Consider the following 9,183-nt stretch of genomic DNA (forward strand, 5'->3'; position numbering starts at 1 on the left):
GCCATTTTCCTTGAAATAAAAACAATCCCCCATTGATATTCAGCCCTCATGGTTCGACCAACAAGGAACCCTAGAGAAATTGAATATTTCTTTTGTGTTTTTGTTCATAACCATGCTTAACTATCCCTAAATACTAACATAGTCTAAAATCAAATTATTTCAACAACAATTCCTCTTCCATACCCATTTTTCAGAATTGAATTCATCATTATAACTCAATATTCAACCATGGAAATCAAGAAAAAAAGCATGGTTAAGCTAGGTATCAAGGAGAATTAAAGAAATTCTAACTTACCTAGCTTGTTTCCTTGATTTCTTCACTTTTTCTTTGAATTTTCACCTAGGTTTTCTTGTTTTTCTCTTTGTTCTTCCTTTGTTCTTGTTGCTGGTTGCCTAGGCCGAATATGGTGAGAGAATTGGGGATTTAATGGGCTGATTTCTATAGAAAATAATAAAATAATCAAGCACGCCACGTGTCACATGCTTATTGGCCTATTTTTTTTTAACTTTTTGACTTTTTCTTCTTAATTTTCCACCACAAATATTCTGGTATTTATCCAATCCTACCACAATTAAAATCCCTTGGTCTTGACAAGTGCTGGGGAGAAAAATTTACTGATTTGCCCTTGGAGAGAAAAAATTACGATTTTGCCCCTATACTCCGAAATGTACCAGAATCACATTATTTCTACTTTTCAACCTCAAATAACACTAATATTGATCAATATTAACCAAATGGGGTAAAAATCATTTTATAAAAATTTTCGTTTAGTCCTCTAGTGGCAAAATTATCATTTTGCCCTTATGCTCCAAAAATATCGGGAATCACAATTTTTCACTACTAAACATCATTTTATACTCCAATAATCATAATTATATTTCATATAATTATTCTTGGTCAAATGTGATCAAATCTTGGCTAAAAATCTCCATTTTATCATCAAATGGTAAAATGACCGTTTTGTCCCTAATCGGTCAATTTTCCTGATGGACTCCAAACTGGACTTTGAACTCCAAATCACTATTCTAAGCCATATCTGTGGGTTTTAGAATTTTCAAATTCCTCTTAGAATTTCTATTTGAACTAGTTCAAGGCTCGATTTAACTTAGTTGTACCACTCGGTACAATACCGTCTTTTAATCGAGCTTGACAGGGTCTCACAAAGAGCTCTCTGTCTGCAAATTGAACCAAAGCACTACAAGACAGATTAACGGCTAGAACTCATCCTCAACTGTTTCCAACGGCCATAAACTGTCAAACTGCCACCAAAGCTACATCTCCAAGTATAAAAGGGTCTTCCAACAATTAGAAACAAGTTTTTTAAAGCCTTGAATGAGATTTGAGCTATAGAAAGTAGAAAAACTAGAAAAGCTTCACTGCATTTGTCTGCACTTAAACGCCTACCCTTTGCATTTGTATTTAGCACTCAATCTTGTACCACTCAAATCAACCAGTGATCTTAGATACTTTCTTTTACTACCTTCTTGTATTCTTAGAGTGAGGAAGTCACTCTAAGGGGTTATTCAAGCTTGGGATAGCTTGATTATTGTAAGTTGTGGTTAAGCCATGGAAAACCACTTTGGGTTTTAGTTGAGCCCGTGAAAAACTAGTGTAAAAGGTTGTGGCTGAGCCTGGTAAAAGCCATTGTAAAGCTTGGTGAAAGCTGGTGAATTTCACCAGTGTTTAGTGAATTTGTGGAAAAATCCTTGGTTGGATAATCAAGGTAGTGGATGTAGGTCTTGGATCGAACCACTCTAAATTGCTGTGCATCTTATACTTTGTTTTAATTTTATTAAGTTATGAAAATTAGTTTCCAATATTGTTAAGAGCCAAATTGTGCTATTCACCCACCCTCTAGCACATATTATAAGGACCAATAGAGATAACTTTGATAAAACTATGGGTAATCATTGATTTGATGCAATCTATCTAAAGCTAGTTGTTTTCCTTTAACTAGTTGTTTCTTTATTTAAATTGTTTTCATCATTTACATCCTTTTTTTTTGTTTAGTTTTTCTTTCATGTTTTTGCTCTAGGACTAGCAAAATGTTAAGCTTGTGGGTATGATAACTCTTGAAATAGAGTTATATTGTTGCATTTTGAGCATAGGAATTGGCTAAGTCCTTGATGTTTTGATGTGAAATTGTTACATTTTAGTGGTTTCTTTTAAATTAGTTTCATTATTTCAAGTAGTTGATTTTAATTAGATTTATGTTGAATAAGTAATTTTATTATGTTATTAACTTAGTTTGTTTGTTCTTACAAGGTGCAGGATCAAATGGCTTCAAAATGGAGAAGGAAACCGAAGTGAAGGCATCGAGACAGCAAGCTAGCATTATAACACTATGTTGGTAATTCAAGCATAACTCTCACTATGGAGGTCCAAATGACATGATTTTTAAGGCATTGGAAAGCCAAGAGACAGGGATACAATTTTCATGTTTACCATTTTTCCCAGTTCAAATAAGATCATAGAGAAAAATCTAAAAAAATATGGTATTGTGGCATTGGAAATTTGAGGCTGTGATGCCAAGAAAAGAATGCACTCATATAAAAACCCGAGAGTTGGGTGCCGTGGTGCTAGAAAATGGGGGCCACAACACTAGACAAACATTACAAAATGTTGCATTTTTGGGATTTTAATTCGAGGGCTTTTTGAGAAGTATTTAAAGGGCCTTTTTCAAAGGTTTTCGTAAGGAGATAATAAGCAACTATTTTAAAGAAAAAGAGCCAAACACAAAGTAGAAAAGCAAGAGAGCGGCAAACCCAATAAAGGGTAGTTGAAGAAAATAGATCGTTAAGAGACTATGCTATTCCTCTAGTACAAGGTATCCCATCAAGTATCGAAAGGCCAACCATTCAAGCAAATAATTTTGAGATCACGCCGACCATCATCACTATAATCTAGACATTAGTCCAATTTGGGGGTCTTTCGAATGACAACCCAAATGCCCACATATTTAATTTCAAGGAGATATGTGACACATTTAAGAACAACGAGGTCAAAGATGATGCCATCTGATTGAGATTATTTCCATTCTTATTGAGGAACAGAGCAAAAGTGTGGTTAAATTCATTACCCACAAAATCAATCACAACATAGGATGACCTTGCCCAGAAGTTCCTTGTAAAATACTTTCCTCTGGCAAAAATAGCAAAAATGAGGAATGATATCACTTTGTTCATATAGTTTGATGGTAAGTCATTATATGAAGCCTGGGATCAATATAAGAACCTACTTAGGCATTGCCCACATCTTGGTTTTCTAAAGTGGCTTCAAGTGCTGACGTTTTATAATGGATTGCGTAGCCAAGTTCAAGATGCCATTGATGCAGCTGCTAAAGGAGCTCTTATGGGAAAGGCTATAGATGACGCAAACGACTTATTAGAAGAGATGGTGTCAAACAATTACTAATGGCTTTCTAAGCAATTCGCACATAGGAGAGTTGTTGGAATTCATGAGGTTGATGCCATCATGGCATTAACTGTACAGGTAGCTGCTCCAACTAAAAAGTTTGATTGTTTTGATACTAATCTTGTTCAAAGTCCTTTTGTAATGTGTGAATATTGCTGAAATGGACACGCCAATGATGAGTGTCCAAGTAGTAGCATAGAAACAGTTCATTTTGCATGAGAGAGCAATCTACTTTTGTTGAAGGTTCATCCGTTGGACCTTAACCCCAATTCCGTAACCAAAATCTTTCAATGCCTTAGTGATTGGAATGACTTAAGCGTTGCATGGACAATCAGGCAACATGTTTTCAAGCCATTGAAGATATGATGAAGTCATATGAGGAACATGTTAGCATGGACATGGCTACCTTCCCCACATTGCCTACTGGTCCCACACTGGATGACAATGAAGATGCTATTATGGAGGAGGATGATGATTGATGTTGTCTACAAAGTTTGGGGGAGTATTCTCTTTGTTTACTTTCAAGAACATTGGGGACAATGTTCATTTTAAGTTTGGGGGGAATTTTTATGCTTTCTTTTATTATATTGCATTTATGTTTTCAATTAGTGTCAGTTAAAATCCTACTACGCAAGTATACATATCGAATAGATAGTATATTAGAAAGCAGAGTATTAATCCCAAAGGGAATTGATCTAAAAATTTACTAAGTACTAAAATTAGAACAATTTAATCTTATCCAAACAATCAAACTCAAATAACTAAATTAATTAACTAAAACTAATTCAATTAAAAATTAAAGCAACAAAATAATTGGGTAAAAAGCAAATCAAACAAGCCTAGGATTACAATATCCCTCACACTTCATCTAAATCTTACCTCTCTTCCTTAACTTATTTCAATGGGTTGAATTGCTAACCTAGAGTCCTAAATTATTTATAAGGGTCTCTCGACTCATCTTATAAAAATATCTATTTAAACCAAAACACTATATCCCTATGTGAATTGAAATTAAAATAGACTCATTAAGTTCAGGCTCTAATCTAGCTACATATGGCTTATAGGTATATCCCTATCCTATAGGCAAAAAACTTAATATGATCATATGCTATCCCAATTTTAGTATACTCTAAACTCCCTCTCCCAAGTTTGTTTAGGTTCCTAGATCAATTTAATTGGTGGCCAAACAATTAAAAGCATTAAGAGCAAATTGGAATAAACAATTCAAATCCCATTAAAAATAAGCAAGAAAGAGATTAAAAATTTAATTTACATGTAAGTTCAATTGCAATCCTAGAAAAAGAAAATTAGCTACTCATGATGGCAAAAACAAATAACATTATAATAAATTCAACCATTGAGAGTAACAAGAAAAATAAAAGCCAAGGAAGAAAACAAAACAGTATTTGCCGCCTTGATCTCCAAATTTCAACCTTAACTTCTAGCTTCTTGAATATCCCAAAAGTTGTCTCTCAAAAGTTGTTAAACACATCCTATTAATAATAATAACTTGACCTATACCTTCTTAAGTTGACCTAGGGATTAATTAGGCTTAAAAGTATAATGAGAGGCCCACAAAATCAATTGCCAATCTTTACAAATTTCCATTTTCGGCACAGTACTTCCATCCATTTTCCAACGTGATTTTCTCTATCTTCAAAGCAAAACTAGGCAAAGTCATCTTATGAAAGTTGTAGCTCTATCTCTTAGCTCTCCATTGGTTCAAGAATCGCATCATTCGAAGTCCTGTAGCTTGAGATATGGCTAAAAACTGAAGCATATGCAAGCAAATTCTAGGTCTTTCAACACTTTACTTTCCAAAATTAAGCCCAATCACTTTTAATCCTTCAAAAAATATAAAAACTAATAAATAATAACCAAATTAAAAGGAATAACATAAAATTAAAATAACTTACTAAAAACAATAAACTAATTATAAAAACAACTAGAAATGACTAAATTATAATTGAAAATTGAGGACTTAGCTAATATTTAATAACAAAATGGGAGTAAAATAATTCTATAAAATAGAATTATCAATTAGTCAGTTTACATGTTAGGATTAGGAACGTGTTGCAATATTAAGCTAGAGTTGTGCACCAATAAAAATTGATTTATCTATCCAATGATGAAAACTAGTTGCCTTGTTATTCTTTTCACTCTTAGCAAGCACAAATATTGTTGCAGTATTGTGTGGAATTATTGTTCACAACATCATTTAGAATGTGATTTCCATATTTGAGCACCTTGTTTCTTATAATGTTTCATGATGTACATTTAGAGAATGATTATGTTAGTGTGAATCTTTAAACTGTGTTTAGAATTTTAGAATTTGTTTGATCCTTCCTTGAGGCAAAATTCTAGGTTACACATAGCAAAATGACTTAAGCCATATTTGGATCGATTGAGTCTTTCGAGCTAATCTAGTCAAATTTTATCCCTTGTATACCCTTTTAAGCCTAGATTTATCCTTTTCTTTATCATCCATAAATAAATTAGCTTAGCTTGTAAATAAATTTCCAATTCCACTTCCCTCACTCCTAAGCATGTACATTGTTTTAGGAATTGTATATGGGCTAAATGTTGAAAAGGTAGAAAGGATGAGTTGAGAAAAATTCCAAATTTGATGTGAAACATTCATTCTACTATCATTGAAAGAAACAATTTTGGGGAGATGTTAAATTGTGAATAAAAATGCTTGACGAACGAAAAGTGAAAAGAAAGAAAAAGATGTACTTGGTGAAGAAAGATGAAGCCATGTAGATCTTAGAATAATTATATGCTTAGGGTGATTTGAGCCTTAATATATCTTATATCATACCTTAAGCCTAGCCAAACATTATAAGCTGAATAAAGTTCTAAGGATCCATAGTTAAGTGATGGCCTACATAGTGGAGAGGGAGGTGAAAAACAAACATATGAAATTCTAAGCTAGTTGGGATTTGCATGAACATAATCTTATCTAAAGTGCATGATGTTTGTTGAAAGAAACTTCACACACACACACACACACACAAATCCATTCAAAAATTGAGCATGCATTTGGATGAAATATGAACTAAGATAATACCCATGTTTTGCTTGGAGTTTGGAAGACAAGGTAATTTATGACGAAATTAAAGATGATTAATGAGTTGGTGCACTCTCATAGTTGATGTTTTCAACTACATTGTTTCATTTTAGTTTGGGGATGTGATAACTTTATTATATAGAGTTATTTAGCCATACTTTGAGATGTTAATGTAGTTAAGTCCTTATGTTTTTAAGTAGTTTTTAGGCAGTTTTGTGTTTTTAGTTGATTAGGTTAAAGCATGTTAAATCAGTTTAATTCAAGTAATTCTAGTTTATTTTCACCCTAAAAGTCCTATTTTAAGCCAATATTGATTTAGTCCTTGTGTGCGTAGGATCTCAAATGCATAAGTTAAATGGTGATGAACTATGCGATGGAGATTAAATACAGATTATCACTGAACATTTTATGGTAATTCAGACATGACTCAAGCTAACGAGATTCAATCAATGTGATTCTTGGCTTAGTATCATTGGGTGTTGCATGGTTTATTCAATTTTGTGCTTACTGCTTTTCATTGGCTGATCACCTATTGGAATGTTCTAGGTGTCTAAATGTAACTCAATAGAGGGAGTTTAGCACAAACCATTATTTTGAATAGCCTATGTTCAATTTGCTTTGAAGTTAGGTGAGAGTTTCGTATTTAAGATTGACATATGCCTAAATATCTTAGGTGACCAAATTAGAGAATGAGCATAATGGACCATTTCTAATTAATATACATAGACATATAAAATTAATTTTGAAGGGTACGTGTGCATGATCTCGATAGAGACTTGTACATAATATGGATTCTAGGTTTGCCTTGCACCCTATTAATCTAAGTTAAGGAGAATGATTAAATTCAAATGAAATATTGAAAGATACCATATTCTTAGGCTTTTGAATTAATATTTTTCTTTAGAGAAATTCCATTCTTAGTGTTAGTAATTGTGTTTAGACTAATTAATCATTCAAAATCGAGTGCTTGGATAAGATAGATTTTGTTATAAATTTAACACTTAGTGAAAATAGGTATAAATCTCTATGGGACACGATACTCAACTTACCTTTATATTACTTGTACAGCCATGTGCACTTGCATGTAGTAACTTGACAACAGATGTGAACTTGAAATTTTTTTCTACTTAAAGGAAGGATTTTTCAGCTTGCTTTGTTTTTAGCTTGTTTTTCCTCTCTTCTTTTCTTTTTTTTTCAAATATTCAATTTGTGCATTTTAGCTCTCCACGATGGGTATTTATAGGCCATATGATTTCTTACCCTTTGGGGTAAGTTTGGGAAACATTTTGAACATTTAAGGCCAGCTGGATCATATCTGTCAAACTTTAAAGATTAATTATTCAGCTCTGAGGATCGACTTTTTTCATAAGTTTGGAACTTCACATAATTGATTTTTTGTAGGTTAGATGTTGGTTCTTCTGATAACTCCCAAAGTCTAGAACTTTCTATATCTAGAGAATCGACTCTTTTCTTTGTTATGTGTCGATTATTTTCCACTCAGTATAAAGTTGACACCTTTGCAATTTTCGAAGAATTGATTCTTTGTAAAACCCGACCCTATAAATACATGTCATAACATACATGCACTGAGTAACATGTTATTATGCTAAAAAAGTCCCTAAGAATAGACGAAACCCGGTATTGTACCTAACGGTACACTTGAATTGATTTAACCTCGAACTAGTTCAAATAGGAATCGTAGGATGAAATTTAATATTTTATAGTCAAGGAATGACTAAAAATGATTGTTCGGAGTTCGAGGGTTCATTTGGGGAAAAATTGAAAATTTTGATGTTCAGGGGCAAAATCGTAATTTTTCCACTCGTGGACAAAATTTGAGATTTTGAAATAATTTAGATCACATTTGACAAATTGGAGAATGGTATGAGTATAAGGGATGAAAAATATGTCTATGGGCAATTTTTCAGTTTTTGGGGCAAAAATGTAATTTTTGACTTTTACGGGGGCAAAAGTGTATATTTCAAAAATTACTCCACCAAGACTTTGGATAAGTCTGAGAATTTTATCTAAGCTATGGATATGTGGGACAAGTGTATGGTGAAAATTTGGAAACAAATGGATGAAATTTTAAAAACGGACCAATGGGAAAGTGACACATGGCCTTTTTTTTAATGGTTTAATATTATTTTAATGAAAGTCAGCCCATTTAAACCCCATTTTAAGTGATGGCCGGCCATAAGGAAGAACAAGAGAGGAAATAGAGAGGAAAGGAAGAAAAGAAAGAAAAACAAAGGAAAACTAGAAAATTCAAAGGGGAAATCGCGTTTTTCGCTCGTTTACACGTTTAACGGTAAGATTTTTTGATTTTAGCTTGATTTCTACCTTTCCTATGCCTTTATTTCCATTAAGAATGCTTGAGGAGAGGGATCAAAAAGTGAAACCAAGGGCTGGCCGAAATTCTAGGGGAGAGAATTTGAAATTTTTAGGTTTTGATTTTTAGTTAAATTGATAGTTTTAGTTAGTTAAATGTGTTTAGAAATTAAATTAGGCAAGAAAGTATTAAATTTTCACAATACCCACCCTTGGCCGAATCTGCAATGAGATACAATGATGATGATCTGATTTTTATTCTAAGAGAAATGAAGAGAAAATGATGAAAAATGGTTAAATGTGATAGAAAAACAAAGTAGAAAATTTACCGAGTTAATGTCCCATTTTTGGCCGAATTTTCCAAGGA

The sequence above is a fragment of the Theobroma cacao genome, chromosome 3, assembly GCF_000208745.1.
Source record: "Theobroma cacao cultivar B97-61/B2 chromosome 3, Criollo_cocoa_genome_V2, whole genome shotgun sequence".
Lineage (NCBI taxonomy): Eukaryota > Viridiplantae > Streptophyta > Magnoliopsida > Malvales > Malvaceae > Theobroma > Theobroma cacao.